The following is a 9,626-nucleotide window of genomic DNA, read 5'->3' on the forward strand; positions in this document are numbered from 1 at the left end:
TAAGAAACCTGTGGGTTGAAACATTGTTGGACCCTGATAAAACATGCTTGCTAACATAGACATGAAAACTCTATCATTAACTGAAGCCTTAATTTGAGATCATCATTTCCTTAACAAAACTGGATTCAAATGAAATTGGAATATTGGACTATGAGGTCTGAGAGTCAGCAGGACAGGACTGGTTCAATGTACACTGCCATGGGGTGGTGGGGTGGAGGATGACCATAATCAGCTAGTTCCAGAGGTTATAGGAGTCAAGATTGTGAATACAATTATCATTTAATGAAGCTTGAATGTGAAGGGAAAGACAATTATTTATCATTTAATGAAGCTTGGATGTGAAGGGAAAGAGACACCAGAATGCTGGGAACAATGGATAATGCCCTGTTTTTTAGTCTTCATGCCCTAAAACCTTTCAAATATCCAACTCTACTATATAGCATGGACAGGAGACCAATAAATCAATGTAAGACTGGCTAGCTAAGATCCAGAGCCACCAGAGGGCAGCACTACAAAGATAGGTGCTTCACCTTAAGGGGCTGCTGTGTCCAAGCCAGATTTGAGGCTGAGTGCATCCACTAATGCACAGCCTCTATTCTTGGACACTGCACCTCATTCAAAAAATTGAACTCACTTCACAGGGATTTTGATGGCATTTTTAAAGCTTCCTAGGGCTGCCATAACAAAGTACCACAAACTGAGGGCTGAAAAAAGCAGAAATTTATTTTCTCATTTCAAGAGGTTACAGTCTAAAGATGTCAGCAGAGCCATGCCTCCTCTGAGACTCTTGCTAGGATCCTTTCTTGTCTCTTCCTAGATTCTGGCAGTGGCATCATCCTTTGTGTCCTAGGCTTGCAGCTGCATTACTCCAATATGTAGCTTTGTCATCACATGATGTTCTTCCCATGTCTCTTTCTCTGTGTCTTCTTTTCTTGTAAGAATGTCAGTTACATTGGATAAAAGGTAAACCATATTACAATATGACTGCATCTTAGCTAATAACATCTGCAACAACCCTATTTTCAAATAAGGTCATATTCTGAAGTACTAAGGGTTAGGACTTCAACATATCTTTTGGGGGGACACAATTGAACCTATAATACCCTATATCTACCAAGTCACCTCCAATAAGAGACCATATGCAACAGAAGCTTGGCTTCTTCTTTTTTCCACCTTTACTAAGGTATAATTGACAATTAGAAATGTGTATAGGTGTACAACTTGATTTTTAAAAAAATTATTTAAATTCCAGTTAGTTAACATAGAACTAGCATATTAGTTTCAGATGTACAATATAGTCATACAACACTTCCATATTACACCTGGTGCTCATCAAAAGTGCACTCGTTAATTCCTGTTGTAAGGTGTACAACTTGATTTGATATGCCAGAAAGTTGGCTTCTTCATTACCCAGATTCTCAGTGTTCTTAGGACATATACTGGGTCTATATTTTATCTCCAACTTTGCTCACTACCTCCTCATCATCCATCCCCTTCACACACATACACACATACATCCCCTAAGCTGCCCCCCCCTTAAGTCTGGTGAATAAACTTACCCCAATGACAGATTTCATCCCCTACACTGGCTTTTGGTCTGCATTAGCCATCACTATCCTACTCTTGATATCATTGCCACCTACTTAATATCTATCATTTCCATTTGTATTTTATTTTTTTTTCCGTTTCTATTTTAGTCATGGAGGGCACTGCTCAAGTTTCTAACATCCAAGTAAATATAAAGTCCACTCACTATCCATGGACCTATGCCAAAACATAATGTAACAAGCTGATATATGAGAAATACTCCTTACATGTCATCTCCTGCTGAAAAAACTGTGGTGTCTCTAATCACAGGAAAAGTGCATTGACAAGAATTGCCTGTATATTCCTACCTCCTCAGAAGTGCCCTCCTTAATAATTGGCATCTGTTTAACTCCATATCCACACTCACCTCTCCTCTGTAACCATCAGAATATCTTATAGTATACTTATATAGCATATATACATATATTATGTGCTATAGTTAAGAGTATGTATATATAGCATATATACATATATAGTATGTGCTATAGATAAGAGTCTGTTTCTTGGGATCCCTGGGTGGCGCAGTGGTTTAGCTCCTGCCTTTGGCCCAGGGTGCGATCCTGGAGACCCGGGATCGAGTCCCACATCAGGCTCCCGGTGCATGGAGCCTGCTTCTCCCTCTGCCTATGTCTCTGCCTCTCTCTCTCTCTGTGTGTATGACTCTCATAAATAAATTTTAAAAAATTTAAAAAAAAAGAGTCTGTTTCTTGGTTTTGCTCTATTTCCCACTCCCGTGTTCATTTGTTTTGTTTCCTAAACTCCTCAGATGAGTGAAATCATATGGTATATGTATGGTAGATGGTATATGTCTTCCTCTGACTTATTTCACTTAGCATAATACATTCTACTTTTTATATATAAATTTTAATATTTTATATATAAATATTTTATATTATAAATATTTCATATTTTATATATAAATATAAATGGAGTATTTTTGTATCCTTTGGGTACATACCTAGTAGTACAAATGCTGGATCTTAGGGTAGTACTATTTTCAACTTTTTGAGGAACCTCCATAATATTTTCCACAGTGACTGTATCAGTTTGCATTTCCACCAACAGTCCAAGAGGGTACCCCTTTCTCCACATCTTCAGCAACACCTATTGTTTCCTGTATTGTTAATTTTAGCTATTCTGACTGGTGTGAGATGATATCTCATTGTAGCTTTGATTTCTACTTCCCTGATAATAATGAGTGGTGTTGAGCATCTTTTCATGTATCTGTTAGATATCTGTAGATCTTCTTGGGGAAAATATCTATATCTTTGGCCCATCTTTTAACTAGATTATTTAGTTTTGGAGTATTGAGTTTTATAAATTCTTTATATATTTTGGAAACAAACCCTTTATCAGATATGGCATTTGGAAATATTATCTCCCATTCCATAGATTGTCTTCTAGTTTTACTGATTGTTTCCTTTCCTGTGTGGAAGTTTTTATTTTCATGAGGTCCCAATAGTTTATTCCTGTTTTAGGTTCTCTTGCCTCAGGAGACATCTCTGATAGGAAGTTCCTATGACCTGTGTTCTCTAGGATTTTAAAGGTTTTCTGTCTCACATTTAGGTCTTTTATCCATTTTGAATTTATTTTTGTATATGGTGTAAAAAAGTGGTCCAATACTATTCCTTTGCGTGTTGCTGTCCAGTTTTGCCAACACCATTTGTTAAAGAGAATTTTTCCATTTGATATCCATCTCTACTTTATTGAAGATTAACTGACCATATACGTATGGGTTCATTCATGGTATTCTACTTTGTCGCATCAATCTATGTGTTTATTTTTGTGACATTACCTTAGTGTCTTCATCAACATAGATTTGTAAAATAACTTGAAGTCTGGAATAGTGATGTCTCCAGCTTTGCTTGTTTTTGTATATTTTTTTTTATTGAAGTTCAATTTGCCAACATATAGCATAACACCCAGTGCTCATCCCATCAAGTGCCCCCCTCAGTGCCTGTCACCTAGTCACCCCAACCCCCCGCCCACCTCCCCTTCCACTACCCCTTGTTCATTTCCCAGAGTTAGGAGTCTCTCATGTTCTGTCTCCCTTTCTGATATTTCCTGCTCATTTTTCCTCCTTTCCCCTTTATTCTATTTCAGTATTTTTTATATTCCCCAAATGAATGAGACCGTAAAATGTTTGTCCTTCTCTGATTGACTTATTTCACTCAGCATAATACCCTCCAGTTCCATCCACGTCGAAGCAAATGGTGGGTATTTGTCGTTTCTAATGGCTGAGTAATGACCATTGTATACATAGACCATATCTTCTTTATCCATTCATCTTTTGATGGACACTGAGGCTCCTTCCACAGTTTGGCTATTGTGGACATTGCTGCTAGAAACATCGGGGTGCAGGTGTCCCGGCGTTTCATTGCATCTGTATCTTTGGGGTAAATCCCCAGCAGTGCAATCGCTGCGTCATAGGGCAGATCTATTTTTAACAATTTGAGGAACTTCCACACAGTTTTACAGAGTGGCTGCACCATGTCACATTGCCACGAGAGTGCAAGACGGTTCCCCTTTCTCCACATCCTCTCCAACATTTGTGGTTGACTTGTTAATTTTCCCATTCTCACTGGTGTGAGGTGGTATCTCATTGTGGTTTTGATTTGTATTTCCCTAAGGGCAAGTGATGTGGAACATTTTCTCATGTGCATGTTGGCCATGTCTATGTCTTCCTCTGTGAGATTTCTGTTCATGTCTTTTGCCCATTTCATGATTGGATTGTTTGTTTCTTTGGTGTTGAGTTCCATCAGTTCTTTATAGACCATGGAAACTAGCCCTTTATCTGATACGTCATTTGCAAATATCTTCTCCCATTCTGTAGGTTGTCTTTTAGTTTTGTTGACTGTATCCTTTGCTGTGCAAAAGCTTCTTATCTTGATGAAGTCCCAATAGTTCATTTTTGCTTTTGTTTCTTTTGCCTTCTTGGATGTATCTTGCAAGAAGTTACTGTGGCCGAGTTCAAAAAGGGTGTTGCCTGTGTTCTCCTCTAGGATTTTGATGGAATCCTGTCTCACATTTAGATGTTTCATCCATTTTGAGTTTATCTTTGTGTATGGTGCAAGAGAGTGGTCTAGTTTCATTCTTCTGCATGTGGATGTCCAATTTTCCAGCACCATTTATTGAAGAGACTGTCTTTCTTCCAATGGATAGTCTTTCCTCCTTTATCGAATATTAGTTGACCATAAAGTTGAGGGTCCACTTCTGGATTCTCTATTCTGTTCCATTGATCTATGTGTCTGTTTTTGTGCCAGTACCACACTGTCTTGAGGACCACAGCTTTGTAGGACAACCTGAAATCTGACGTGTGATGCCCCCAGATATGGTTTTCTTTTTAAAAATTCCCCTGGCTATTCGGGGTCTTTTCTGATTCCACACAAATCTTAAAATAGTTTGTTCTAACTTTCTGAAGAAAGTCCATGGTATTTTGATAGGGATTGCATTAAACGTGTAGATTGCCCTGGGTAACATTGACATTTTCACAATATTAATTCTGCCAATCCATGAGCATGGAATATTTTTCCATCTCTTTGTGTCTTCCTCAATTTCTTTCAGAAGTGTTCTCTAGTTCTGAGGGTATAGATCCTTTATTTCTTTGGTTAGGTTTATTTCTAGGTATCTTATGCTTTTGGGTGCAATTGTAAATGGCTTTGACTCCTTAATTTCTCTTTCTTCAGTCTCATTGTTAGTGTATAGAAATGCCACTGACTTCTGGGCATTGATTTTGTATCCTGCCACGCTGCGAAATTGCTGTATGAGTTCTAGCAATCTTGGGGTGGCGGCTTTTGGGTTTTCTATGTAGAGTATCATGTCATCGGCGAAGAGGGAGAGTTTGACTTCTTCCTTGCAAATTTGAATGCCTTTAATGTCTTTTTGTTGCCTGATTGCTGAGGCTAGGACTTCCAGTACTATGTTGAATAGCAGTGGTGAGATTGGACATCCCTGTCTTGTTCCTGATCTTAGGGGAAAGGCTCCCAGTGCTTTCCCATTGAGAATGATATTTGCTGTGGGCTTTTTTTAGATGGCTTTTAAGATGCTGAGGAATGTTCCCTCTATCCCTACACTCTGAAGAGTTTTGATCAGGAATAGGTGCTGTATTTTGTCAAATGCGTTCTCTGCATCTATTGAGAGAATCATATGGTTCTTGGTTTTTCTCTTGCTGATATGATGAATCACATTGACTGTTTTACGACTGTTGATTCAGCCTTGTGTCCCGGGAATAAATCCTACTTGGTCATGGTGAATAATTTTCTTAATGTACTATGGATCCTATTGGCTAGTATCTTGTTGAGAATTTTTGCATCCATGTTCATCAGGGATATTGGTCTATAATTCTCCTTTTTTGTGGGGTCTTCATCTGGTTTTGGAATTAAGGTGATGCTGGCTTCATAGAACGAATTTGGAAGTACTCCATCTTTTCTATCTTTCAAACAGCTTTAGTAGAATAAGTATGATTTCTTCTTTAAACATTTGATAGAATTCCCCTGGGAAGCCATCTGGCACTGGACTTTTGTGTCTTGGGAGGTTTTTGATGACTGCTTCAATTTCCTCCCTGGTTATGGCCATGTTCAGCTTTTCTATTTCTTCCTGTTCCAGTTTCGGTTGTTTGTGGATTTCCAGGAATGCGTCCATTTCTTCTAGATTGCCTAATTTATTGGCGTATAGCTGTTCATAATATGTTTTAAAAATCGTTTGTATTTCCTTGGTGTTGGTAGTGATCTCTCCTTTCTCATTCATGATTTTATTAATTTGAGTCTTCTCTCTCTTCTTTTTAATAAGGCTGGCTAATGGTTTATCTATCTTATTAATTCTTTCAAAGAACCAACTCCTGGTTTTTTGATCTTTTCCACAGTAGTTCTGGTCTCTATTTCATTGAGTTCTGCTCGAATCTTTATTAACTCTCTTCCTCTGTTGGGTGTACGACCTATTTGCTGTTTTTTCTCTAGCTCCTTTAGGTGTAAGGTTAGTTTTTGTATTTGAGTTCTTTCCAGTTTTTGAATGGATGCTTGTATTGCAATGTATTTCCCCCTCAGAACTGCTTTTGCTGCATCCATTTTGAACGGTTGTATCTTCATTCTCATTAGTTTCCATGAATCTTTTTAATTCTTCCTTAATTTCCTGGTTGACCCTTTCATCTTTTAGCACGATGGTCCTTAACCTCCACGTGTTTGAAGTCCTTCCAAACTTCTTGTTGTGATTTAGTTCTAATTTCAAGGCATTATTGTCTGAGAATATGCAAGGGACGATCCCAATCTTTTGCTGTCGGTTCAGACCTGATTTGTGACCCAGTATGTGGTCTACTCTGGAGAAAGTCCCATGTGCCCTTGAGAAGAATGTGTATTCAGTTGGGTTTGGATGTAAAGTTCTGTAGATATCTGTGAAATCCATCTGGTCCAGTGTATCATTTAAAGCTCTCGTTTCTTTGGAGATGTTGTGTTTAGAAGACCTATCGAGTGTATAAAGCGCTAGATTGAAGTGTCCAAGTATTAGTGTATTGTTATCTAAGTATGTCTTAACTTTGGTTATTAATTGATTGATATATTTGGCAGCTCCCACATTCGGGGCATATATATTGAGGATTGTTAAGTCCTCTTGTTGGATAGATCCTTTAAGTGTGATATAGTGTCTCTCTTCATCTCTCACTACAGTCTTCGGGTTAAATTTTAGTTTATCTGATATAAGGATGGCTACCCCTGCTTTCCTTTGAGGACCATTTGAATGGTAAATGGTCTCCAACCTTTTATTTTCAGGCTGTAGCTGTCCTTCTGTCTAAAATGAGTCTTTTGTAGAGACTCCTGGATCTGAATGCCTGTGTCCCTTCCCAGATTAGGAAAGTTTTCAGCTATGATTTGTTCAAATACATATTCTGGCCCTCTGGCCCTTTCGGCGCCCTCGGGGACCCCAATTAAACATAGGTTTTTCTTCCTCAGGCTGTCATTTATTTCCCTTAATCTATGCTCATGGTCTTTTAATTGTTTGTCTCTTTTTTCCTCAGTTTCCCTGTTTGCCATAAACTTGTCTTCTATGTCACTCACTCATTCTTCCTCCTCCTTAACCTTCGTTGTTAGGACTTCTAGTTGGATTGCATCTCATTCAATTGATTTTTAATTTCTGCCTGATTAGATCTAAATTCTGCAGTCATGAAGTCTCTTGAGTTCTTTATGCTTTTTTCTAGAGCCACCAGTAGCTTTATAACAGTGCTTCTGAATTGGCTTTCTGACATTGAAATGTAATTCAGATTTTGTAACTCTGTGGGAGAGAGGACTGTTTCTGATTCTTTCTTTTGAGGTGAGGTTTTCCTTCTAGTCATTTTGCTCAGTGCAGAGTGGCCAAAAACAAGTTGTATTGGGAAAAGGAGAAGAAAAGAGGAGAGAAAGAAGGAAAGAAAAGAGAAAAAGAAAAAAGAAAAAAGGAAGAAAAAAGAAAGAGAAGAAAAAGAGGAAAAGAAAGAAAGGGAAAAAAGGGGGTGGGGAAGCAAACAGAATTCAAAAAGCAAAAACAAAAACAAAGAAAACATGGGGGAGTATCTTCTGATTCTGTATACTTTAAGTCCCTTACTTCCCCTGGAACTTCTCCGTCTAGCTGGTCTTCTGGGGGAGGGGCCGGCTAATTTGTTGTGCTGATGTTCAGGTGTTAGCACTTTGGGTTGCTGCTCTCTCCTGCCTGGTGCAGGGCTCAGTGAGTGATGTTTAAGTTCTTCATCCGGTGAGGCCACTGTGGAGCTCAGTGGAGGTTGTTTACCCTGTGAGGCCCCAGGAAGAACAACCACAGTGGCGGCGGCCAGCTCTCCAGCCCTGGATTCAGCTCCTGCAGTAACTATGGAGCTCTCAGTCTGCAGGGGCATGGATGCTCCGGGGGCGGGGCCGCTGATCTGCTCAGCTCGGGGCAGGAGCGTCCTTGCTGTCCTGGGCCCTCCTGGCCCCTGTCTGTCCCGGGGGTAGTTCGGATCCTGGGCTGTGTCCCCAGCGCCCTGTGCTCCCGGGCTTGCGCCATTGGATTCGCTCCCAGCCGGGCAGCCCCCTTTCTGCGCAGCCTCTGCCCGAGCCCCCCCGGGCTGCTCCCGGGTCAGGCTGTGTGCGCGCTGCAGCCCTTTAGGGAGCTCGGCGCACTCTCCCCGGGGCTCAGGTGCTCTGTTAGTGTCCCAGGGAGCCTGAGGGCATCCCCGCCCTCCTGGGGTCTTGCTCTAACTCCCTGCGAGCCCCTTTCTGTCCCGGAAGATTGGTGAAGCTCCTGCTTCTCTGAGACGGTGCTTTCCTGTCCTGGGAACACTCGCCCGGCCTTAACCCTGCTCCTCGCGGGCCCCTCCCCCTTGGATGCCTTTTGTTTCTTTATTTCTTTTTTCCCGCCTTCCTACCTTGATAGAAGCGCGAACTCTTCTCACTGTAGCATTCCAGCTGTTCTCTCTTTAAATTTCATGCCGAAATTTAGGTAATTTGGTGATTTGGTGGGGACAGGTGACTTGGGGACCCTGCTCTTCCACCATCTTGCCCCTCCCTCTAAAGGAAATGAAGGAGTAGTGTTTCCAAACTCCTGACCGATATTAGTCTTTGTAATCCAGGGTCAATAAATCGGAATTCCTGGGAATTCTCAGAAATTTTTGAATTCATAAGATACTCAGTATTTTTCATAACATTTACTTGCCTGTTTCTAATTAATTATGATTTTTTAATAATAAACAGCAAATCATTTCTCTCTGACATCTGTAAAATAAAATCCAGTATAATAGTACATGCATGGTTTTTTATTATTATGAAACAATATATCATGAAAAGATTATATATTTTCATTACATATAACAATTATCTCTACATGATATAGGTGAATGATAACAGAAAACATTAAAATATAGTAGCATTAACTCAAAAATGCCAAATAGAGTGATGCTTGGGTGGTTCAGCAATTGAGCATATGCCTTTGGCTTAGGGTGTGGTCCTGGAATCCCAGAATGGAATCCCACATCGTGATTCCCCTTAAGGAACCTGCTTGTCCCTCTGCCTATGTCTCTGCCTCTCTCTGTGTGTCTCTCATGA

The sequence above is a fragment of the Canis aureus genome, chromosome X, assembly GCF_053574225.1.
Source record: "Canis aureus isolate CA01 chromosome X, VMU_Caureus_v.1.0, whole genome shotgun sequence".
NCBI classification, from domain to species: Eukaryota; Metazoa; Chordata; class Mammalia; order Carnivora; family Canidae; genus Canis; species Canis aureus.